The following is a 26,980-nucleotide window of genomic DNA, read 5'->3' as shown; positions in this document are numbered from 1 at the left end:
GGGTACAATGACATCCCTGGATCTGGATGTGAATCCTTTCATGATGAGGTGTGCAAGGTAGAATGTTTTTCTAACCACTTTGGCAACTTGGGTGTCAAATGAGAGGTCGCTGTCGACTTGGGTCCCTAGGTCTCTGATTACTTTTTCTGTACTCAGTGGGTTGCTGTCTATGTGATAATTTGTGGGTAATTTGTTTTTCCCAAAGGGGATGACTATACATTTTTTGGCATTTAGTTTAAGGCCGTGACTCCGGCACCAGTTGTCCGTTTCTGTGAGGCCTTTTTGTAGGATGTATGTGTCCGCTGGTGTATCGACTGTGGCGCCTAATTTGCAGTCATCTGCGAACTTTGTCAGCCACAACCCTCCCATGTTTGCTTTAACAAGAGGGGGCCCAGGACAGATCCCTGTGGGACACCACTTGTGACTGGCTTTGAGTCTGACATTGCTCCAGCGATTTTAACTTTATGGGTTCTGTCCTTTAGCCAGTTTGCAACCCATCTGGTGACATAAGGGTTTACGTTTAAGCTGTTGAGCTTATCTATGATGCCTGAGTGGGGTATTGTGTGGAAGGCCTTAGCCAAGTCCAGGTAGGCTGTATGGACTGCTTTGCCCTCATCAATGGCTCTAGTGACTGTTTCGAAAAAGTCAACCAGGTTCAAAAGGCAGGATCTGCACTTTACAAAGCCGAACTGGGTGGGGTCAAGTGTCTATAGGTCCCCTATGTCTCTGTTTATGAGTTCCATAATGATTCTTTCCATAGCTTTGCAGACCAGGCTGGTTAAGCTTATGGGGCGGTAGTTTCCAGGGTCTGTAGAGGTACCCTCTTTGTGAAGTGGGACTACTGTTGCTGTACGCCACTGTTCAGGTACATATCCTGAAGTAAGGCTAAGGTTAAATAGCATTTTTATGTGTGGATTTAGCTCCTCTTGGAGTTCACGTAACACACAACCCAGGATACCATCAGGTCCCATTGATGCTGTGTTTTTAGCTTTGTTTAGGGCGGTTCTCACTTGGACATCTGAGATGACAGGGAGATTACATTCAGCTGGGATAAGTATTTCTTCTTTTGGGGGTGAAGGAGGGGAGAACCTGTCAGCCAGAATGTTGGCAATATCTGTGGGTTCAGTGTATTTTTTGTTGTTGTGAACTAACTCTGAGCATATCTGAGGGTTTCCGCCCAGGTTTCTAACATAGCTGAAGAAGGCTTTGTGGTTATCTTTAGTGTTCTTAGTTATTTTTCTCTCAAAGTTGGCCTTGGATGTTTTTATGAGAGAACATAGTTTTCTGCTAATGTTGATCAGAGATGTCTTCCCTTCATGGGATTTTGCTCTGACGTGCAGTAGCTTCCTTCTTTTGTTATACAATTTGTTAATGGCTGAGGTCCACCAGACAGGACGCTTGCCTTTGGTGGAGAGTGACTTGGATTTATTTGGGATTGCATGATCCATGCATTCTTGGAGATGTCCATAGAAAGCATTTGTGAAGGATTCGGCATTGTGGAATGTGGTATCCACTGGCATAGTGGGCTTAAAGGATACCATCTCAGTCTTAGGAACAGTGAAGTCTGCTTTTGAGAAGTTTTTCACTGTGGTCTTTTGTGCTGGGGGTGGAGGTGGGATATGTATATCCAGGGTGATTAGTTTGTGGTCAGATCTCACTAGTGAGGAGTATACTTCCAGTGTAGAGCATTTTGTCTCCATGTTTGTGATGATCAGGTCTAGTATATTATCTCTGCTTTTTGGAAGTTGTTGGTCTGTTTTTTATTAAATTGAGTGGATTTCCACTTTTGGGTTTCTCGTTTTTGGCTCACTGCACTCTCTTTGGATTTATTAGTATATTATCTCCCCTAGTGGGAGAGGTGACTAGTTGTTCCAGTGCATTTGAATTTATAAATTCCAGGAACCTTTGGGCTAGGGTATTAGGGCTAGAATAATGTACCCAATCTATGTTTGGGTAGTTGAAGTCTCCCAGTATGATGGTATTTTGTGATACATTCATATCCTCCAATGTCTTCAGGAAAGCTGAGTGGGGTTCCTGAGATTGGGAGGGTGGTCTGTAACATGCTACCAGTTGTATAGCAGTTTTGCCTATGGTTAGTTGCACCTGTATGGTCTCTGATGCTTCATGTGTTGCTACTAACCTGGATGTGTGGGTGTCCTTGATGAATATGGACACTCCCCCTCCCTTTGTGGTTCGGCTGGGTTTTGGGGCCAAAAAGCATGATACGAGGTATAGCCTGGTAGCACTGGGGTACTCTCAGGAGCCTTGATCCAGGTTTCAGTTACTGCACAGACGTCGATGTTTTCCTTGCTGAGGAGTGCATCGAGTGCCTGCATCTTGAGATTTAGACTTCTGGCGTTGAGCAGCATTACCCTTAGTTTTTTTCCATTTTTATTTTCTAAGGAGGTGGTTTTGTCTTTTGAGCCTTGCCTAAAAAAAGCACTATGGGGGTGGCAAGAGCCTTAGCCAATATCCGGAAGCCCAGTGGTGACAGGTGTAAGCCATCCCTTGCGAAGCAGCGTGGCTTGTCCAACATGTCATCCCAGGCAGACAGACATTGGATCCCCTTAGAATGACACCAGTACTTGAGCCAATTATTAAAGCTGATTATCTTGTCTTTGTATTGTGGTATCATTCTTGGTGAGGGCAAGATGCTGCTCAGGGTCAGGGTCATACCAGCCTGGGCTACATAATCGGAGAGCTCCTCTATGTCTCTTTTCATGTACTCCAGAGAGGTACATCTCAGGTCATTCATGCCAGCATGGACAATGACGGAGTCATATTTGTACTTGGTTTGGAGTGACTTGAGTGCGTGTGTTATGTGGCGGATCCTAGCTCCCGATAGACAGCTCACAGTCACCCTCTCCTTGTTCAGCCTGGTCAGCGGGACATCAGTGTGTCTGACTATAGAGTCACCTATTACTAGTGTATCAGGCATTGTGTTTGGCCTTAAGGGCTGTGATTGGTTGACACACTGATTTAATGAAGTATGTGTTGCATGTGCTTTGTTTTGAGGTGGTGGATTTTTGGATGTCTGCTTTGGGAGCCTCTGTTGTTTTGGTAAGTTTTTTATTAGAGCCTCCGAGTATGTCTTTGTGTTTTTATGTGTTTGATTTGCAGTTGTGGTAGGTCTATGTGGGACTGGGATTGTTGTGTGTGTGGCCACCATCTCCTCCTGTCTGGTCATGCCAGCCCTGAGTTGAGAGAGTTCAGCCTCCAGTTTGGCTATATAGTTGCATCTCTCACATGTATTTGTGTTTGTTGGGAGGAGGACAGGGTTGTCTGTGTACATGAGACAATTGTAGCATTGTCTCAAGATACCCAGATTGACCAGCTGAACTGGAGAGGACGCCAGTAATCTACCACTCGACATGCTAGAACAGTAAAAGGGAGTGCTGTACCTTTAAGGGAAGTGGATATTCACAGGGGTGGTAGGTAGATGTAGTGCTTTACTTAGTACGAGAGTGCTTTCTTAGTAGAGAAGTATTGAGGACAAGTGCTAGGCTTATAATATAGTGAGTCTGGTTATACTAAGAGTAGAGCTTCCTTAAGGGAAAATTTCCAGAGCAGACTTGGCGGAGCCAGAAGAAGTTTAACCTTGTTTAACCGGCACTGCGCTATGCGCACAACTGTGCAAAGCCGTGCAAACACGGATTTTAAACAGGGAACTACAAAATAGCTAGAAATGGTCCAAAACAACCAATTACTACAGCTTCTTGTGCTGAGGTCACTTCCTACAGGGACAGGTAGGCTGCTCAAGGCTCCCCACTCCCACTGGTGAGCAAAGAAACTTCCTTCTATCCAAGTAAGGTAATGGACAACACAGGAACTACACCACAGCCCAGAATACAGCAATGCCTGTAAACTGGTCTAAACTAGTCGAGGAGAGGTGGGAAAACAAGGATTATTTTTTTGTTTTTTTGGTTTTTTGATAGAAACAAGGGAACAAGAGGAACTTTTAGAGTTAGGGCTAAGTACTGAGGTTTCAGGTTAGATTTAAGGACTGAGAAGTAGTTCTGAGATTAGAGTTAGGATTGTGGGATGCCTATGTAGGTATCTAGGTTCAGGCTATAGGAGGGAAATATAATAGCATGATTAAGCTAATGAGAGGTAGGACACTTACTCTGAGCAAACAACAATGCATAAATCAATTGTGAGCTAATAACATACTAGTACTTCTAGTATATCCCTTACATTTCTTGTCAGTACAAAATAATACAAACCAGATGTTTCCTATATTGTTTGCAAGACTGCTATTTGTAAGTCAGAACAAGAGGTTGTAAAAGCCTGTCTGAAAATTAGTTTGCAAATTCCTGTTTTGACAGCTCTTACCATTGTTCAATAAAGTAAAATCAAGGAAGCTCAACTGTTACAATTAATAACAAAGTAAAATGAGCATTAACTTGGTAATGGACCCTGAGAGACACTAGCATAGAAAGAATTAATTCCAGAGGAAGAATTATCATTTTTCAAGTATATCTTTGAGATGTAGTCCACAAAAGAGTAAGGAGATAACTTCCTAAAGTTCAGTATCTTTAGTTTTTGAACTAAAAGATCTAATACCCCAAATATTCTAGTCAGTCAATATACACTGTCCCAGTAAGAAGCCATTATTCTATACTGGCAAAAATAGAACTGATAGCCACATTCTAAATTCATGCAGAAGAAGCTGTACATGTCCATGTGTTCTAACAACTGAAGTTATGCATTTTTTAAACATCTTTTCCAGGAGATATGCATTTGAGACTGACCAGAAGTGTTACAGGGGCTGAAGGTTCTTTACTAGTATGTTATGGGGAATGTGTAATTTGTTGATTGTTTACATGTGTGTTATATGGTACATTAATATGCTAATTTCTTAGAGTTTGTAGTTTAAAATACACTTATAAATGAGCTATAAAGTATATTTGAATATATGTGACAGCAGTTGCTTTTTAATGATCATTTACAGTTTTTCGTCTGGTTTATTAAATGTATCTTTATAAAGAACAGTAGCTTTTCATTGTCCACTCTTTTCATTAGTTCTGGTCAATTCCGATCCCAGTCAGCACAGATTACTGAGTATAAGCTGCCGTTCAAAAATCGTTTTTTGAATAATATCAAACAATTTGTCTTTTGGTCCTTCCTGAATATTGGGTATTTGATCCAAATGTATCTCTTGCCATTTATGGTAGAAGTGTTTTGAGTTTATTATCATCTCTTCTGTTTAAGGCTCTTGACATATTTATTAAACTTAGCTGTAAGGACCTATATAAAGGTATTCAGAACCAATCACATGTCCCAGACAGCCCATTGAAATATAATCAATTAAAATACTTAATGAGAACAAATTCTAAACTGTCTTAATTTCAAGACTGGCTTTAATAGTATGGTTTCTTTTAATTCAGGATACTTATCTGCCCTGAGTCTTAGAATCCATTTATATTCAGCTTTTTCAGTTAGAGCTACTATATCACCCCCTCTTATGTTTTACTTAATTACTTGTGAAGTACGAAAGTAGCAAAACCAAACTGATGATGTTCACCCTTTTCAGTAATATGTTTGCTGACCGCATTCAGAGTATACCCTCTTTTAATATCTGATTGATGCTATCAACCATCAACCACCAAGTGGTGGCGATAGGTACAACAGTGCCTCATACGTATGCCAACACAGTATTGCACATGTGGGAGCTAGAGCATGTCCTGAACAGGAAGAATCCACTTTTCTGTTACGTGTTGTTCTATAAACAATTCATGGATGATATTTTCTTGATTCAGGATGAAACTGGCCAACAGTTACATGATTTAGTAAAATGTATGACTGGAACTGTTGATTTTTTTCCATTTAACGTTGTAGCTTTAGAAGGTAATATATAATTTCTTGACATTAAGATGTCTAAAACAGCATATAGTGTGCTTTATACATCAATCTTCACCAAGAAAGTGAAAAAATGTTTATTTGCACCAATGTCCTATGCATCCCAATTTAAATTTTAGAAATATAGTTAAGGTGCAGATGCATGTGAATAAATTTAATGTCACATGATATCTTCAACATGCAACTAGATAGTATCACACAACACTTTTTAGACAGAGGTTATTACCCATCTGAGGTAGACTTAGCAAATAATATGGTTTTCAGTATGAGAACAGCAGTTGATGATTCCTTATTTAGGGAATTCACCACTACACCAGAGTTACTTTAGCTGGATTTTGGTTGTTTCTTCTATGGTTTAGCACATATAAGCTTTATGACCCTTGCCAAAACTCAGCAAGCTATATAGAAGGGTTGAAGTTTGGAGGATACCTTGGGTTTCATTCCAAGAATGCAGAATCAATCCAATGAAACACTTACCTTTAATGTGTCTTTCATAATGCACTCCAATAACATCTACTCTTTGGGCAATACCAGAATATGTGGATGTGGTCAGCTCCCTGATGCCCACATCTACAGTACTTGCTGTCCTTTTCCATCTTCATTCTAATTTGCTTTGCAGGAGTGTAGTTGCACATGAACAGAATTTGTAATTGGAGATCATAAAATTTGGGCCATTTATTAAGACCACTAGCAGCTCTCCAAACCTCCTACCACTGTGTTTCCTGTAGGTGAACGTTTTTATGTCTTTGATCTAAAAGCTGAAAGAGTCACTCACATCTAACAGAGTCCAAAGCTTTCATTATGTCAAAGAACATGATGCCTGCTTCATGATTATAGTCTTCACACTGATGCATAAATGAGATACGCTGCCACCAGTTGTCAGATATGTATCTAGTGTTGATGAACCCACTTTGCTTTGGTTAGATTAGGAGTGGTAAAATACTGCTCAAAAACATGGCTAGAACTTTAACAAATATTTTTAGGGCCAAGTTAATGAGGGAACTAGGACTATGATTATCCATCAAACACAAATCCTTCTCTTCTTTGGGAATGCCCTTTTAAAATGAATTGATTGTGATTAGGTTGAGCATGATATAAAAGTTACAGGAATTAAACAGTTTCACCAATATTTGTTATGGTTCTCCTACTCCTCCATTTGAAAAAAACAACTTTGAAACCATCCAGTCCTGGGGATTTATTGGACTGGATTTTCAAAATCGTCTTCTCTGTCTCCGAAAATGATATGGCATTGTTTAATTCCCTTTACCCACAAAAACCTACTGGCTTAGCTTGCACTGCCAGACAAGACCATGTAGTAGAGGTCATGGTCTGCACCTCCTTATACAAGGATTTATGAAAAGATGAACGGTCATGCTTAACTCTCTTCATCAAAGACAACCACTCCCCTTCCATTCAGTAACTGCAAAATAGATGGATGCTGGACTTGTACTTTAAAGAACCAAGATATGCATCTTGCATCCCCCTCCATTCTCAGTCAACAGAACTGCAATACTCTGAGCAATTCAGCTTCTTCCTTGGATATCTTAATAAAATTTAACTCTGCCTGACATGCTACTTCTAGGTCTAAAAGGTGCCTCCCTCCCGGGCTATATTGATCTGAATTTGTATCAGTTCCCTGGTTCTAATTTCTTAGGTTCTGTCCCTCATCTTTCTTCTTAGACCTTCTACTTCTATCAAATCCCCCCTGTGGGCTATCTTCCGCTCTTCCCAACAAATTTGACTACAGGTCATATGTGAGGCAGCACAACTGTCTAACACTGCTGATATAATCGATTGAAGTCTAGTTCATGGATTGCCATCTGAAATATGCCCATCTCTTAGTTTTTACCTTCTGAGCCTCCTTACTTTGTCTTATCAATACCAAAAGGGGCACATGATCTGAGAGACAGATCTCATACATCAGTGGAGAATATACCATATCCTTGAAATTCTTTTGTATTAATATTAAATCAGTTCTGCTTCCTTGTTGCTTTATATTCCTAGAAAAACAAGGATGCCTGGATGGGGTTCACTCTAAATATCTAACCTCAAGGTACTGCCATTTTTATGTTGTTCTGGTTTCCCATATAATCTATATACCATTTAATGTAAAACTAAGTTGAAATTCCCCAATAAGACAATGAAAGAAGATTGGCTGCAGATGTCCTACCAGGTGTCATTAAACCCTCTAAAAAAGTCACAGCCGTCTTTATTGCTGGTTTAGATATTTCCTGTATACCATTCTTCAGTATTCATTAACTCCTTAGATATTAACCACCTGTCTTTACCACTCTTCATCACCGGATGAGTCACTGTATTTAAGGGTCTGTCTTTCCCCACCAACTAGTATATGAGTAGAGTATACTATACTATGCTATACTGGCAGGTACTGAACTTATTCTCCACCCTTATTTTAAGTTTATTTTCTTGTAGTTCTTCAATCTGAGCATTCTCCCTTTTAATCCTCAGCAATATTCTAGAACATCTGATGGGATGAGAACTCCTACCGACATTCCAAGATACTAATTTAATGCCCTAAGCAGAATCTAACATATGAGATTCAGTTTATATCTGCTAAGTCTCCCAAACCTCATTCACCAATTTTGTGCCCCAATTAAACAGTATATCACCCACACACTTAAAATGAGAGAGTAACTACCCATCCATCCCTACTGGCATACCTTCAAAGTGTCGAGATTCTGCATCATATTGCAATGCCAACATTCACCCATATGTAAACAACATTACCTAGGCAAATCTATTCAACTTAAATAGCATACCAACAAAAAAAAAAAAAATAAAAAATTGAAACCATGCCCTGCTGATGCTTGTACTCTATGCTTGAATATCGTAAAATACCCATGGATGCAATAGCATATGCTGTTTCTATCCTAATATTCAGATCTCTACAGGAAGTTTACATACCTATTATCTGGAAAATAAGTCTCATATCTTCCCCTACATAAAGATGGAAGCATGGTTGAAATATCTAACTTCCACCCATAACTCTCAAGTGTACCTCATTATGAGGAATGTACCTCATTAGGGGTTTTAAAAAGTTCATGTTCCTCGAAGTTCATTATTGAAAGACTCTGTCACATATTCAATGTTAGGATTTTTTTAAGTGAAATCCATGGTAAATAGAAATGAATCATATTCATTGATTAAAAGATCTTCTTTGTAAGTAAAACCAGGATATTTTAACTATCCTATAACCTTCCTAGTTGAAGTTGTTAGTAACCCATTAGTATGTGTTCTGCATTTTGCTCATTTGTTCCACATTATGAGGGCTAGTGTTCCTCATTTTGGAGATGGAAGGTTGAGAGTTATGCTTCCATCCAATCACTATACTCTTAACCCTCTCCAAAATGCTTGAATGTCAATGCCTCCATAAATCACATACCCACAAACTTTTAAAACACAAATTGCTAACTCACATTTAGTAAAGTTTCTATGCAGCTCAGAGTACCACTACAACTCTACTATCCTTCCTTGGTACTATTAGAAAAAAAACATAAAAAAGTAGGTTTGCCGTACAGACACAGCTATTTCCTTATATACACCTCAAGAATCACTTTAGCAAGTACACCCCCCCCCCCTCTATTATGTGGGGCCTCTATTCTTCCTAGTCTACAAAAGTCAGTATTATCAAAATTAGATGCATCCTATAATAAAGTGGTCAAATTTGCTTCTAGTAACAATTATCATGTGTACAATCATTCCACCATTAAATCTCTAAACTAACTCAAACTTCCTAGCTCCCTCTCACCTCACGATTCCCCACAAAATACTACACCAACCCATGGCCTGCCTAGATTTAAACACAGTGAGAATATCCTAACCCTCAAATAGATCACTTAAATCCCCCAAGAAACAACTAGAAAATATCTACAAACCTCCTAAAGCAGCTGGCATCAGCCTTTACTCAGGCTCATTTGCAAAAAAAAACTGAATGCCATTCCTCTACACATCAGGTCCCTCTTATCCTTCCTGATTTTAAGCATCTGCTCAAATAACACATATCAAAAACCTGGCTCATCTCCTACTCTATGCCAGACTAACTATCCCTCCAAATCTCACATTTTAACTTTTCTCCCATCTATTACTGCACTCTCAAGTTTCTCTGTTCCTATCTTCTTCACCTCAGACTATGCTACTCTACAATCGCCCCATTCAATTTTTTATTTATTGTATAAATAAAGGCTCCAAACTAGAAACCATCTACAATAAAGTTGATTGATTTATTGCCAGTCTTCCTTCGAAAACCCACTACTGTCATGATCTCAGGACACTCAGTTGGCTCGAGTTTCCTTACCACCTCTTGCTTACTCAACTTCCCATAATCTACTCTATCCTAAATAAGCGCTCAACCTTCCCTCACATCTCCACACTAGTGTCCCTTTATACTCCCCTCAACGTCTCCAAAGCTCAAACCAATGTCTCTTACAGATACATAAACCCAAAAAATATATTGGCCAGAATCTATACAGCTATTTCCCTGCTCTATCATGGAACAAGCTTCCCATGACTCTCAGAAATATCACTTGGTCCATGAATTTAATAGAAAGCTCTCAAAAATCACCTTTCCAGTACTTGGATCTGTCACTGAAATCATCCTACTTGAACCCCATTCTTCCCCCATTCCCACCACCCTCACCTCATCTCCATACCTCCTCTATCTCCACCTCATCCCTTCCACTAACTTTTCTCCATTAAAGTTACCTCATCTTATTACATTATTCGCTCCTACTTCTGTCCATCTTCCTATACTACCTAGCACTTATAACCTACCACCTGCTTTCCATTTACTATTTGGCTCTCAAAGTAAAATTCTATACCTCCTGTAACCAAAAGGCTGACTGTCTTTAAATTACTCACTTGTCCATGGACAACAGTCCAATATGTGTTACTACCAGTCTTTTGCAATTACCAGCTCATTGTACTAAAGTCAACATAACTGTTTCATAAATGTCTATATACCTACTTTTTCTTCTTACTTGAATTTGTAATAGCTGTTTCATAATCATTTTGTACTTTGAATTGTTTATACCTGTTATATAATTGTAATTTTGTAATGGGGAGCTTTTCTCCACAGGCGTCCGCTGAAAAAGTGCAATAGCTCAATCGCAATATCCCAGTCAAAAAATGTCAAATAAATCAATAAATAAACAACGTATTTCTTATACTGTAAACCTGTAAACAACAAAAATTGAATACTCTTATTTAGTATGCATTCCATAGCTTACTGTAATACTTTCTACTTGCTCTCAGGATCTATGTCTACTTTATCATATGGGTGTAGTACTTTATACTTACTCTCAAATGTCTCATCAACTTCTGTTTTTTGCATTATGACTTTCTATTATGTTTTTTTTTAATTCTAATACTTGATATTATGTTTACTGTAATTTAAACTGTGTATTTTATTAAAAATGGGGCTTTTCTCCTCAGGTATCTGCTGAAAATGCTTACTGTATGTCCCAGTCAGACTTACCCAGGCAACAAATGCCAGATAAAATAAATGATGCTAAGCCTCTTATCCAAACACAGAACATTGTCTGGAAGGCCATTAATTATGGTCACAAACAAATACAGTTCCAGGTGCAGTCAAAGTTTAAAGGGAATGCATATAGTCTACATACCACCCCTGTCATATTTGAACTGTATATTCCTCCATTAGTGCAGCAGATCAACCATTCATAACACTTCCATTAATTGTGTGCAGTTCTGCTGCAGTCCCACATTGCAAGCCAGCCAAGTCTTATAACCCAGAGAAAATTTAGGACCAACACTTTCTAGTTGAGGGAGTCAACATATTTGATGGTGGGCCAAATTTGCAGGATTTTTGAGACTGTCTGGGGCCTTTCTTAGAACATCTGTTATAGTGGGCTTCCTTTGGACACCTGTTCTTTATTCTCCTATCCGAAACTGTTTTACATACCCCTGTCACCTACAGAAAATGTCTCCTTTACAGTCTAGACTGGGTGTCCTTTCATGTCATTGTTAACAACATCTAAGGCCTTTTTTTTTTTTTTCATATTGGGGCTTGTTTATTTTCCTTGGAGTCTGAGATCTACGGCACTTAGCATGGGGTATCTCCCACTCTATCTCTGTCTGACCTGTGCCTCTCATCATTTATCAGTCCCATACCTCCCTCGGGTATGTTTAGTTGATTAATATGCTGTTCTGCCTCCCATGGACATTTAAATAGCACTTCCCTGCCATTTCTTTCTGCTACCAACTCAGCTCTGTATTTTAAATTCATCTTATTTCCCAGTGTCAATAATGCCTTTCTGTGGAAGAACATCTCCTGATGTTACTTATATAGTTTTATGGAATAATCTAGAATGAATTGTAAAACATGCATGCCCCATTACTCTCTTCTCCCCTGTTGTCCTGTATAATCCAATCACTAGTGTGACAGAAAGTAAGGCTATTGCTATGTGCCCGCAGGCATTTATACACTTTTGTCCAGTCCCCACATGATGCACTCTCTCCATTGCTGGATTTACAAATGTAGGTAGTTGGATGACTCTTTGTGGAATGAAATCCATGGAAGATCAGCGGTCCTTATGCACCACTGACTTAGGCCGCCCTTTGACTCTTACATTAATCCTGTGGCTACAGTTCTCTATATCAGCCAACCTAGTTGCCTGACTGTGAACCTTTTCCTATATTCCTGAAGCTCTGCAAAATTAGATTCTTCAGAGTACTGCAGCATCTTGACTCTTTCCTTTAGAGATGTTGTCTCTGACTTGAGCTGTTCAGCTTTCATTTGCTGTGGAGTGATCATTTTATAAGTCCCATGTACATAGTGATGACAGATAAGCAATCAAATAAAAGAAGCAGCTGCTCATCTGTTGTGGCATTTTTGAAGTTCATGAGAGGCTCATCGGGATCAGAAAGTTGCATGTTATGTGGGCTGTTACTGTTGGACACCAGGATGTGCAATTCATATGAAAAAAAAAATATTATACCCAGGGTGTGCAGGAGAAAAGAATTAGGCTGCCACCCCCCCCCCATAACACCTGAAATATCTTGACACTTTTTATATCAACATGCAATCATCATTTTGTCACTTAAATATTTTTTATTGTTCGCTTTATCTAATATGTTGACTACATTGCATTTCTCAATATTTGCACTTTTATTGCAAAATCAACTGGAAATTCATTTAACGTTTGTTCAGTTTCACCACTTTTCTGTAAAAAAACATGTACTTTCATATTTTAATTTTATTACCTTGCTGTAGATGTGTGAATAAAGATAAAAAGTAATAAATCACACAATTTCATTCTTTTGTGTTGGCTAATCTAAAATTGCAATTTATGATATTGGACTAAAATATATTTATTTACTTCCATTTAATGATCAGAATAGTCCAACTGGGTAAAGCTCCTTTTCAGTGGAAGCCCAAGGAGAAAAGCTCCATGCTTACATATTAAAACATAAATCATTAGAAACACAGCATGTGATTATACATTTAAAAGTATCCAAAGTGAGGTTGAGAAATAAAAAAACTTCCCAAAACATATATAAGCATGAATAAAAGAACCAAATTATATAGCAATAAAACAGTCCACTAGAACCATGAGTATCATCATTTATAAAAATAAATATTGCAAGTTTAGAAACTTTCACACAGTGCTTCATCAGGCTTATCAATTCATTCCAAAAATCTAATTTATAACAATCTAAAACAATCATACGATCAATCATAAACACTGATATTTTTATTTTTTATAAATGGTGATACTTGTGGTTCTTGTGGACTGTTTTATTGTTATAGAGTTTGGTTCTGTTCAAGTCTGCTTGATTCAACATTATGCTGACGTATTCATGAATAAAAGAAAAGAAACAAATGGCATACATATAATATATATAAAAAAAGAGCAGAAATCCACATGTTGGCTATACATACGTAGAAGAGAATGGTTATAAGAATATGCAGTTGGAGTGAGGATTGTGTATCATTATTTCAGAAAAGAGTGACAGGTTTTATAGTTGGAGGCGGTAGGATCAATGCAGGTGCAGAGCGGGGACATTCCAAAGAGTTGGACAGGTATTGTTTGAGTATAGCTTTAAAGGATTTCAATTATTTCTAGTTGTCATGATTCATGTCATAGTATATTCGACAGTAAAGCTGAAAGGGATTATGATTTTGGCTTGAACACCAGTCTGGTTCCTTAACAAAAACGTTACACTGGTAACAGGAGATTGGCTCTAGCTATAAATGTAGTTCCATAAACATTAGACATCCTTGTGTTTTGCTGAATGCATGTGTCTCTCTCTCTCCTGGGAACCAAATGGTAGCTCAACTTACATCAGAAACTCAGCAAACAAGCTTTGAAGCAATCAATATTCCCATTGCTTCATAATTCATTGTGTTATTCTCAGACAACTGTTGCTTTGAAGGTAGCACAAGCAAAGAGTGCAAGGTCTGATTACTGGAAGCTTAGAAATATCCTTAGTTACAAAGAATAATATGCCAAAATACAGTGAGCTCCCATAAAATCAGAGCTTCTAGTAACATTATTCTCTAGGATCAGCAGACACTGAAGTTTGTATTACATTAACAATATTTGGAAAAAGATTAGCACTATCCTGAAAGCCTATGGATAAACTAAAAGCCTCATTATTAAAGGATTAAACTGAGAATTACAATAGACTATGTACAGCTGCTAGGGATCATTCACAGCTCTGATTTTTTTTTCAAAATGCTACTAAAACACAGAAAATTCCTGTAATTTTAATATAATTTAGTCATTATTTTGTTGTTTCCATAGTTTATGATCACTTGCTCTTCTTAGACTGCATTGTCTTTGTAAGTCAATATTTTTCATTTTATTTTTATTATTTACTGTAGATTTTCACCCAGATTTGTTCATCCAGCAAATCCCCATGCTGGTTGTCGGATGTACTGCAAACAGATCCCAAGAAGAAAAAGTTGCTGTTGGCATCTCTGAATGTAAAATTGTAACTCATGAGGTACCACAGGATCCTTGCTTGGTACTCTCTTGTTTGGTATTTATTTTGCAGATATCTAAGCCGATATTTGTGAAATGCAGTTGACCAATTCTGCTGATGACTAAAAGCTGGACACATCCACTCATCTACCGATATTAAACTGTTCCAAAATGGGATGGAATATGCAGATTCCTGGTGTAGTACATTCAATTTCCATGTCAAATCACTGTCATGATCAATATATTTAGCTGTATAACCTAATAAATAACATATATGTGTGAACTGGAGTAGTAAGCAGTGTAATGAATGATAACCCCATACACTTGCCAAATCCACCACCTATGAATGTCGAAAATATAGCAGTAGTAAGGATAAATAAGCACAACTAAGCAGGTGCAAGTCTGTTTGCATGATGGGAAGCAGTGCATACATAGAGTAAGCAATAGTGAGGCTAACCATGTGTAAGCGGATGTCACTGGAAGTTAGCAGTGCTTACCGTCATGCAAACCCGCTAACAACTGTATAACAGTGCTTTAACCACTCCGTATTCAACAGACCCCTTTTTTGCCAGCAACAAATTAAACAGTCCCTACAAGGCTCGAACCCAGGACACCATAGGCAATGTGATGGACCACTAAGCCACCACAAATATACATAACTCTGATGTTTCCACAAACATAGCATCCAGCAATACCATTCAACATTACAGGACATGTGGCTAAATATGTAGATGTATGTGTGTGTGTATATATATCTGTAACTAAATAGATATATACCTCTCCCTCCCTTTATTACATATGTATACATATATATAAATATCCACATAGATATATACATCTATATGCAGACATCCATACACCTATATGTCGTTTTATATATATATATATATATATATATATATATATATATATATATAAATATATATATATATATATATATATATATATATATATACACACAGGTATACATCTATGATATGAGACAGCATAAGAATGAGATATATGACCACAGTCACCACCAATGGGGGTGAGGGGTCCCGATCAACATACGTGTTATACATACCAATACCTCCCCACAGCCAAACTGGTGAAACATACGAACACACACACAAAGTAAACAAACCACTGCTTCCCAAACCACAGGCAGGATACTACCAATGGGAGAAACATTGTGGACCTGCTAAGTCTAATCTAGAAACAAAAACAGGAACATCCCTTTCAGGACATCCCAAAAATGTCCAGGATATTCAGATTTCAGGCATTATACAAATCCATCATGGCAGGGCATGTATGTTCTCGGGCTACAAGTTTGGGAAAGCCTGATGATCCATGAGTCGAGACAACATATGTGAGGGGTCCAGAGAAGTGGAGAGTGGGCAGTGTGTAGTGGTGTGGCTAGACCTGACCTGCACCTAGAGAAAGGATGATTGCTGCGGAGGGGAGTGGTAGGGGGAACGAGGGGTATGAAATTATGGGTCAAGGCATGCCGGGGTTGGATGGAGTGGTTCTAATCAGACCGCCTTGTGGAGGTAAGTAATAGTGTGAATTGGACAGAGCAGTCACCTAACAAGCAGGCATTCTCAGTATGAATTCCACTGCAGCACAGTCAATTTTAGATGGTAAAGCATGTTATAACCAATTTTGTTGCTGCAAAACCCACTAAATAACATCAAAGAACACATGGCTTCAGCTCCCCACTGTAGGCATGTAAGCCGGTCTACTTCGCATCACAACTTATTATTGCTGTCCTCACCCCCACCCAGGGGTGTGAGTGTCCAAATCTACCCCCAAATTCAGTGTATATGCACAGCTGTCGCTGTAGAAGAAATGGCCAGCTGTGGACCTTCCCTTCAGCTGTCCTGCACATCCCTGGCTATGTCCTCTACTGTCTTTCCTTCTTTGTGCCCCTTGAACACCACTTACCTATCAACCCCTTTTTCTTTTCTTTTAAAGTTTAAAGTTACAATGAGGTGACACCCTCTTTACCAACTATATTGGCAGAATCTGGCACTCCCTACCCACATCTATTACCTCAGCTGTATCAAAGGACACATGTAAAAAACACTTGCAGGAACACCTCATGCACACTTGTATCAGCACATGCTCACCACCTGGCTAAATCCCCCCCCCCCACAGTACACTCTATACCCCTACATCAACTACTGCAACTAACACCTCTTTTCCTGACTCGCATACATATCTCAACATCCTTTAAACCTTTCCTATTGCTCCCCTACCAATTATTCCCACAACCTACTTTACAGTTACAATGTCTCCCCCTCTACCTACCTACCTACGCCTTCACTATTCACTTCTATTCTACCACACAAGTATGGAATAACTAAATATTAACCTGAATACCTGCTTGTATCCTATCCAGAACTGTTACACTGGAATCTAACTACACCTTAAAGTGACCTTTGTCAACAGTCATACCTGACATGTAAACTGGAACTAAGCATCAATAATACCTACATGTTAACGTAAACTAAGCATGAATAATATGTTACTAAGCTATGTTACGTCTGTTACTCTCCATGAATGTGAATGCCACTGTATTACATGTAATGATTAGCTGAGGTTTAATGTGGAGCTTGTCTCCTCAGGTCTCCGCTGAAAATGGACAAGCATCCAGTCAGATTTTCCCGGTCAACAAATGTAAAATACATAAATAAATTAGCGCAGGGGTAAGCAGAAGTAAGCACTTTTAAGCAGCAGTAAGTGAGTTTAAGCCTGTTTGCATGGCGGTAAGCAATGCCTACACTGGTTAAGCAATGTAGATGCTAACTCAGTGTAAGACACTGTAACCTGAGGTTAGCATTGCTTACCCTTGCGCACACCAGTGCAAACCCACTTACAAGTACTCAAATGTGCCTTAGTCAGTCTGTAGCCAACAGCTCTTATCCTGCCCAGCAACAAAATAATCTGTACTCCAAATTTGCAACCCCTGGACCCTGCACACTATAGTCAAACTTAGTTACCACTAAGCCATGTCAGATACACATACAGTTACTGTTATCACAAATGTATCATCCAGCACAGTCATTCAACAGTATAGGAAATGTATGTGATTATGTAGATTAATACAAGCACTCATGTACATTGCTCAAATACAGTATTTTGAGCAGTCTATGTGTATCATAAAAACAGTGCCTGTCCAATCATACTGTAAGAACAGCAGTCTGGCATGATACGTAAGAGAATAATAAAAAACGGTGCATGTCGATGGGGTGTGTGGCTGTGCTTCATGCACAAAATGTCAAACTGAGACGTTGGTTATGTGGAACCAGGAGATGAGGCAGGCTAGGTGTGTCAACAAACCGCTGCTTCTCAAACCCCTGGCAGGATGCTACCAGTGGGAGAAACAGTGTAGACCAGCTAAGTCTAATCTTGACACAAAAACAGGTCCATCCCTGGTGGGATGAACCAAAAATTGTGAGTCACATCGATATTTACACCTTTATCAGAAGACGATCAAGGCAAGGCTCGTATGTATGTGAACTAAACGGATGAAGAGCTTGAAGAAGCTTGGGTTGGGACAGTATACTGGATGAGTACCGAGACGTGCAGAGAGAGCAATGTGTGGAGGTGTGGTATGGCTGGGCTAGCAGCTGGAGAATGAATGGTTGATGTGTACATGGAGCTCGGGGGGGGGCGGGGGAAGGAACTATGGGTATGACATTATGGAAGAAATATGCAAATGAAGCAGCACAGCAATAATGTAGTGGGCTGAGCATCTGCCTAATGAGCAGGCATTCCCGGTTTGAGTCCCACTGTAGCACAGTCTGTTTTACATGGCAAAGCACGTTATAACCAATAGTTTTGTTGCAAACCCACTAAATAACACACACACACACACACACACACACACAAACACACACATACACACATATATATATATATATATATATATATAGATATATATATATATGTATGTACTGGAGTACTGCAAGAAATGCACATGTGAAGTATCAGTGTGACTGAATAAGGCACCAGTAAGCAGGTTTATGCACAAATAAGCAACAGTAAGTGCATGTAAGCACTAGTAAGCGGGCTTCAGCCCGTTTGCATGGCAGTAAGCAATGACTACACTGGTTAAGCAAATCTGAAGCTAACACCCTGTAAGCAGATGTAACAGCAGGTTAGCAGTGCTTACCTCTGAGCAAACCCACTAACAACTGACTAAACGTGCCTTAACCACTCTGTATCCAGCTGCCCTTGTTCTGCCCAGCAATAAAATAAATGGCCTCTGCTAGGCTTGAACACAGAACTCCACACACCATAGGCAAAGTAATTTACCAATAAGACACATCAGATATACATAACCATGATGTATTCAAAACATATCAACCAGCCCAGTCATTCAACAGTACAGAGAATATATTCCAACATGTAAATGTGTTTGCGTGAGTAAATATAGTAATATCTAAACAGATACAACATATCAATAGATGTAGATATCTCTCTCTCTTTATATATATATATATATATATATATATATATATATATATATATATATATCCATAGAAATATATATATATATATATATATATATCCATAGAAATATATATATATATATATATATATATATATATATATATATATATATATGTGTATATCCACACATCTGTAGATAGCAATGGTAGATTGACAAATACAAACATGTCCACATGCACTGTTAATGGGGTTGAGATGCCCCAAACAATATACATCATGTAAGAAAGAGCATACCCCCCCCCCCACCACAGGCAAATACGTCCACCTTGCAATACACTAAAGTGTTACAGATCACATAAGTAGGACCTGACATGACATTTACACAACATGTAAACAGTACTACAACCCACCTGTATGATGTCTGGCCAGTATTGGCAACATATCATGCAGTACAGTGTGGCTCCCATAGGAAATGTACAATATGGAAGCTATCAACGTCCCCAGGATACAAATACACAGACACATGTATGCAGATATATATATATATATATATATATATATATATATATATATATATATAGATACACATGTGACTACACAGACACATGCAGAGATATGTACAGCAACATACATATGTAGAAGGTGCACACAATATGGAACAGCCACCATGCCTACAGTTAACACCTTAACAACTGGACACTGTATGGGCCACTCATACAAATGACAATCGTTGCCTGCAACATATGCCCACAGAGAGGTCATAGGATAAAACACCACACACAGGTTTGCAGAAATGGATAACCTTTATTTGTGTACTGTTACAGTTTTACATGCCATGTATTATATCTGTTCAGAGACTGACAACCATATAAACGGAGTAATGCAACTGTGAAAAAGGTATACTAATACAGTAGTCTGGAAAGGTTCGCAACTGTTGCTGTCCAGGACAAGCCCTTCATATTGTACAATAGTAAAGATAGACTGGGCCATAGGATACCAAACTATCAGCAGTAAGTAATGCAGGTGTATAGTTCGGCAGCATCTATCTACACTCTGTACAAATTCACTAGGTGGTAAAGACTTCAGTTGACCAAATGGGATGTAACTGTTACATAACAAGGCATAACTGACACCATCACAAGCACACTGACAAACAGAACAGTCTGTATGACAGGAGGCAGTAGGCCTGCATTAACCCAAGTTATGTAAGTTATGTAAATATAGGTGAAGTGTATGGTACTGTACATTCAGATATTTTAAGGCAGCACACTTCTGATACCCCCACATTTTGTAACAGCCTAGGTCATTTATGGTGCATCCCCCCCCCCAACTCAATAATACAGGGCCATGTACCACTGTTATCTACAATGGCCTCTGGAGTACATAGGGCACACATGTATTGTGTAGGTGAAGCCCACACATATATGGCCCCAGCCCCACCGTATGTGTGGGGGATACAACAGCAGTGGACAGATGGCAGCAATGGCAGTGTGATATATTCACAGCCCACTACAGGACAACCCTTGACAGCAGGTCATATGTGCAAAGCTTGCTATGTAGGTGGAGAACAGAGGCTGGAGCACAGGCCCATATGTGGAAAGCTGTTGCCATACACTAAGCAAGTTACTGGTGTCACAGGATAGTCTGCAACATACCCTTAGTCAGAGAATTGAGGGTAGAAACATAAATGGATGTAGCCATGTACTGATAGCACTCAACACAAGCACTGCCAGTGAAATATCAGACACAGCACCTGTGTGGAGGACAGACAAAACATGATAGGCACATCTCTGGCCAGCAAGAGGATAGGCCCACAGATGAGAGCTATGCAGACAGACTGTATTCCAAGGTAAACTAGTATGTACACACACACACACACACACACACACACACACACACACACACACACACACACACACACACACACACACACACACACACACACACACACACCCTGTAACACTAGTACTATACAAAACATAACACAACTCTACTCACACTCTTCTGTAGTTCTGGAACCTCCTACAAATATGTAGCTGCCTTGAGTGTGCCGGTTCTCCTGTAAGAGGTATTGCTACTTGCTGTCTGTAACACTGATGCCTACACACAGGAAGGATGTCCATCACACAGAAAAGGTAAAGGGACCACACCCACATGATGTGGGGAATTATAGTAGATGGTTGCCATGACAGTGGTAATTGGAGGTACTACACAGCAAGCTGCATACAGTTAGCAAGTGGAGGACACTGACTGGTGCAGAGGCCATCACCTGCTCATGGGTATCACCTACTAAAGCCAGGCTGCAATCTATGCAAAGCAGCTCAATCCATTTACTGGAGAGAGGGAGAGGGGGAGTGAGAGAGAGAGAGAGAGAGAGAGAGAGTGAGAGAGAGGAAGAGTAAAAGTAAAATAAAGGACAAAGCTCTTCAAACAAAAGGCTGACATCACAGGCATTTAGCCAGCTGTCATTCAACAAGACATCATTCCCACAACAGGTACGTGAGGTATATATACATGTAATAGAATGTAGCACCTGGTCCATCATAATGGGATAGATGGTGTGAAATTAGCTATATGTGCCATCAGATGTTGTTGTGATGATGTTCAACTGAACAACTGCTATGGACAATAGTTTTGTCCCTGTGTGTAGTGGGCCATAGCTGTTAGCTGTGCAGGTCAGCACTGAGAGACAAGGTGTAAGCCATCATAGTTTGTGTAGTGTAATGGAAGTATGTATATTGTATATTATGTGGCCACTAGCTGGTGGTGGAAGTAATGCCATTATGATGGGCATGTGGGAGCCATGGCCCACCACTGGCAGGATACTCAGGTGAATCTGTAATGTAGCACACTGGAATGCCATAGGTGAGTAATAGGGTTACCTGCAATCAGCTCCTATATATAGCCGCAATGTCAGACAGTGCCCATATGTGGCACCTGTCTGTGTTGTAGCAAGGCAGAACAGTGCAGCTGTGCAGGGAGGTGTTGTGAGATTGTGGAGCTGATGTCTGAATGTACCCCACATATCGGTATGCATATGTGTACATATGTCACATATATAATATTTAAAGATATATATGTATATCAACATGTATGTCTGGAAATATACATATACCCATGTGTAGACATATATATGTGCACATATATATGAAGTCACATATATCTACATACATATAGATAAATACCGATATGCAAATGTCTACATTGGTACAAACACACACACACAAACAGATATGTATGGTAAGACTTGTCCCCTATATCAGTACCCCGATATGCAAATGTCTACATCAGTACAAACACACACACGCAAACAGAAATGTATGGTAAGACATGTCCCCTGTATCACTACCACAGTGATGTGTACTATGTGCGAGGCAGCATCACACATAGCAATACAGACAGATGCCAACAGCTGGCAATGTGTGCACCATGGATGGGTATGTCACATGTTAGTCCCGTCCTAGCACCACAATGCCCCCGTCTGTGAAGTATGCTATGGGAATATGGGGAAGTATGGCAGATACACAAGTGGAGGTGGTCTGGATTGGTAGATATAGAGGACAGTCTACAGGGGTGGTATGTGACACATGTGGTGGGTAAACACCGTGGATGGTGTGTGTGGTCTGTGATGTGGATGCACCATGGTCCCCAATATGGGCACAATGGGAACAAGGCAAGGTATTACAACATGTAGGACAGCCATATCCACACACACACTCTGTTAAACCAATATTACTCCACATGCAGTATAGCAGCACTTACAGTCTGTAGTCAGGTCAGGCACATCCCCCTCCTGTGTGTTGCCCTGTTTCCACAGTGTAAGTTGTTAGAGGTAAATCTCCACTCCATCTGAGATGCATTTCGCCAAAGAACAGATCTAGTTCCTGCACACAGTGGATGTAAATGACCAACACCAGAATGATGCTCCTAGATGCTGGAGTGTGTTTCCATGCGATTAACTATGGGAATGTTACCAAAGCTGTTCCACGTGCACTTAGCTATAAGAGGACTGCAATTGGTGCAAAGGCCATCAGCTGATCATGACCATCACTTACAAATCACAAACTGCTGCCTAGAAAAGCAGGTGTACATCCCACAACCATCAGAGAGGGTGTGAGTGGGATAGACAGAGATACAGTATGTCAGGGAAGGTGTGAGTGAGTAAAACCTAAGCATGCTTGTGTCACACACCTACCAGTATGGGGTTTCAAACAACTGACTGTCTATGCATTGCTATCACACGTGTATGCAGTTACTGCATGCAACATATAGCTTACATGTTGGTGAGCTGTCCAGACGTATATGTGCTGGTGAGTGACATCTGCAACACTGTTGAGATACAGTTGGTGTAGCACACGAGCCTGCCCACATGAACAGTTGTTAGCGTCAACGCAGCCACACTCGGTAAGGGACTCATACACATTGCCACACTTGGCAGGGTAACGACTACACTTCCTATCCAGTTACCTTGCCACAATACAGTAATGTATAGGTATCAATTGGCCAACAGGAGTTATCCTGGGGTTCTATGGTCAAAGGGTATGTGATGATGTCTGACATTAGACAGCATGCTTCAGTATGCCAATGGGGCTGGTACTGGCTGTGAATGAGATCGGAAGCATCATACACCAAACACACAGACACAGGGTGCTAGTACCAGCGTGCATGTGTGCAATGCTTCATGGGTGTGTAGTGGTTGATGGTTTCAGATGGCTGTACAAGGCTAGGTGAGGGGTGTACCTTGGCATCAGGCCACATGAGAATGGTCTGCAGTATGGCTAAGGGCTGTAGTGTCCAGAATGAGCCACACAGGTGTGTATAATATTCACCATCCAGTCTCCTGGGTAGCTATTGTGCATGGCCAGTGCTGTGCAATGCTTGGCATATATGTGTTCTATATGCCATGATATGGACGGTGTTTGGAATGTGCACATATCCCACATTCATGTACAGTGGCATGTGAAAGTGTACCTGGTTTGTCTGGCCCATGTTGTGTACACAGAATGTTATCATCAGATGTGACAGTCCCTCCCCCATGTGGCAGGGCCAAGTAATGGACAGCAGGTTGACCCTGCACCTACACTGATAGCATGCTACAGGTATTCCCTGGTGTCAGTGGCATCTGTCCATGCAAGGCATGTCTGTAAGGCATGGTATGTCTTTTGTGGTTCACATTTGATGGAAACATAATGAAGGCGCATTGTCTGCAATGATGTGCCGATAGTACTGATGGACAGGGTGCCATGGCCTCTGTAGGCCATTGCATTCACACCATAGTTACTATCAGTCATCAATATGCAGTGTACTACACACATCATGGCTGTTGCCTCACCATGTGTGTGTGCATGATACATGGGTTGAGAGTGTGCTCTGGTTAATACTGGGGTTGCTAACTGTGATTGGTTGGCCTTGATGTCACACGTATGAGTATGGATATGCACCCCAGCCTCTCAGCTATTCCTCAGCTGTTTTCCCTGTACAGTGGACATTGTGATATGTACTACAGCCACCACATAAGAAAATTGCAAAACCCACTGCACATTGGGCCCAGGTAACATACACCCTCCTCCACACAGGACACGAGGTACAAACACACATGCACGCACACACACCTGTCATGTCTGGGAGTAGAACCCCTCCCTAATTTATTACACTACAGCACTACGCAGTTATAGTACATGCCACAGTGATTACTGCAGTACTACTTCCCCAAAGGTGTATATGACATTGGCTGACATCAGCAGGAATACTAAAGTAAAGCATTTGACATGTATTGAGGGTGTCTACCCTAAAATGCATTGATCCCTGCGCAGACAGTGTAATGCACACAAAACATCCTGAACTGCCATGGGTGAGTATAGAATCCTACCAGAATTCTGAATCATACTACAGCAGTACGCAGTTATGACATGTGCTATGGAGATTACTGGGCTGCACCCTTCACAGAGGTGTATTTCACAGTGGATGACATCACCAGCCTTATCAAGGTAGATCATTTAAATTGCAAGGGGTGTGTCTACCCTACAAAAGATTACTTTCTACATAGACAGACACAGACACACACAGTTGCCAAGGCTGGTGTTAGAACTCCTACTTAATTAGCTTATCACACTACAGCAGTACACAGTTATGGCATACGTTATGGGGATTACTAGCCTAGCACTTCCCTAAAGGTGTATTTCACAGTTGATGACATCGGCACACTTGTCAAAGTGGACCATTGGAGGTTGTAGTGTCTGTGCATGGACTCAAAAGCATTGCTCCCTACACTGACAAAGGAACACATCATATATCCACACTTGTTATGCCTGGGAATAGAACACCTAACTGCGTAGTGTATTACACTACAGTGGGATGCAGTTACAGGATGCACTATGGAGATCATTGGGCTATAGCTTTCCAGATGTGTATTACTAGGTGGATGACATCAGCTGCCTTGCAAAGGTTGAGCATTTGGATCGTGGCTAGCCTAATAAATATTGCCACACACACACACACACACACACACACACACACACACACACACACACACACACACACACACACAAAACTTGTCAAGTTTGAGATTAGAACACCTACTTAATTACTTAATTACACAACAGCTGTATGCAGTTACAGGATGTGCTACAGTGATTACTGGGCTACAATCTTCACGGAGGTGCATTTCTAGGTGGATGACATCAGTAGCCTTGTCTAACTTGTGCATTGTTGGGAGTGTGACTACACCAAAAAGCATTGCTTTAGACAGAGTCAGATAGACATTCAAACAAACAAACACACACACACACACACACACACACACACACACACACAAAATTGCCATGTCTGGGATTAGAACACCTACCTAACTGCTTTATAACACAACAGCAGTATGCAGTTACAGGACACACTACAGCAACTACTAGGCTGCAACTTTCACAGAGGTGTATTTCTAGGTGGATGACATCAGCAGCCTTGTCTAAGTTGTGCATGAGTGTGACTACCCTAAAAAGCATTGCTCTCTGCTCAGTCAGACAGATACGCACACAAACAGACAGAGTTGCCATTTCTGGGATTTGAACACCTACTTAACTACTTTATCACATGACAGCAGTATGCAGTTACAGGACATGCTTTAGCAATTACTGGGCTACAATCTTCACAGCGGTGTATTTCTAGGTGGATGACATCAGCAACCTTGCCTAAGTTGTGCATTAAAATTGTTGGGAGTGTGACTACCCCAAAAAGCATTGCTCTCTACACAGTCAGACATACAAGCACACACATACACACACAGTTGCCATATCTGGGATTACAACACCTACCTAACTACTTTATCACATGACAGCAGTGCCCAGTTACAGGACATACTATAGCGATTACTGGGCTGCAATATTCACAGAGGTGTATTTCTAGGTGGATGACATCAGCAGCCTTGTCTAACTTGTGCATTAAAATTTTTGGTAGTGTGACTACACTAAAAAGCATTGCTTTCTACAGAGTCAGATAGACATGCACACACACACACACACACACACACACACACACACACACACACACACACACACACACACACACACACACACACACACACACACACACACACACACACACACACACACACACACACAAACAGTTGCCATGTTTGGGATTAGAACACCTACCTAACTGCTTTATCACACAACAGCAGTACACAGTTACAGGACACGCTACAGCAATTACTAGGCTGGAACCTTCAC

The sequence above is a fragment of the Protopterus annectens genome, chromosome 10.part0, assembly GCF_019279795.1.
Source record: "Protopterus annectens isolate FY-2018-M chromosome 10.part0, PAN1.0, whole genome shotgun sequence".
NCBI classification, from domain to species: domain Eukaryota; kingdom Metazoa; phylum Chordata; order Ceratodontiformes; family Protopteridae; genus Protopterus; species Protopterus annectens.
Note: the sequence above shows the minus strand (reverse complement) of the source record.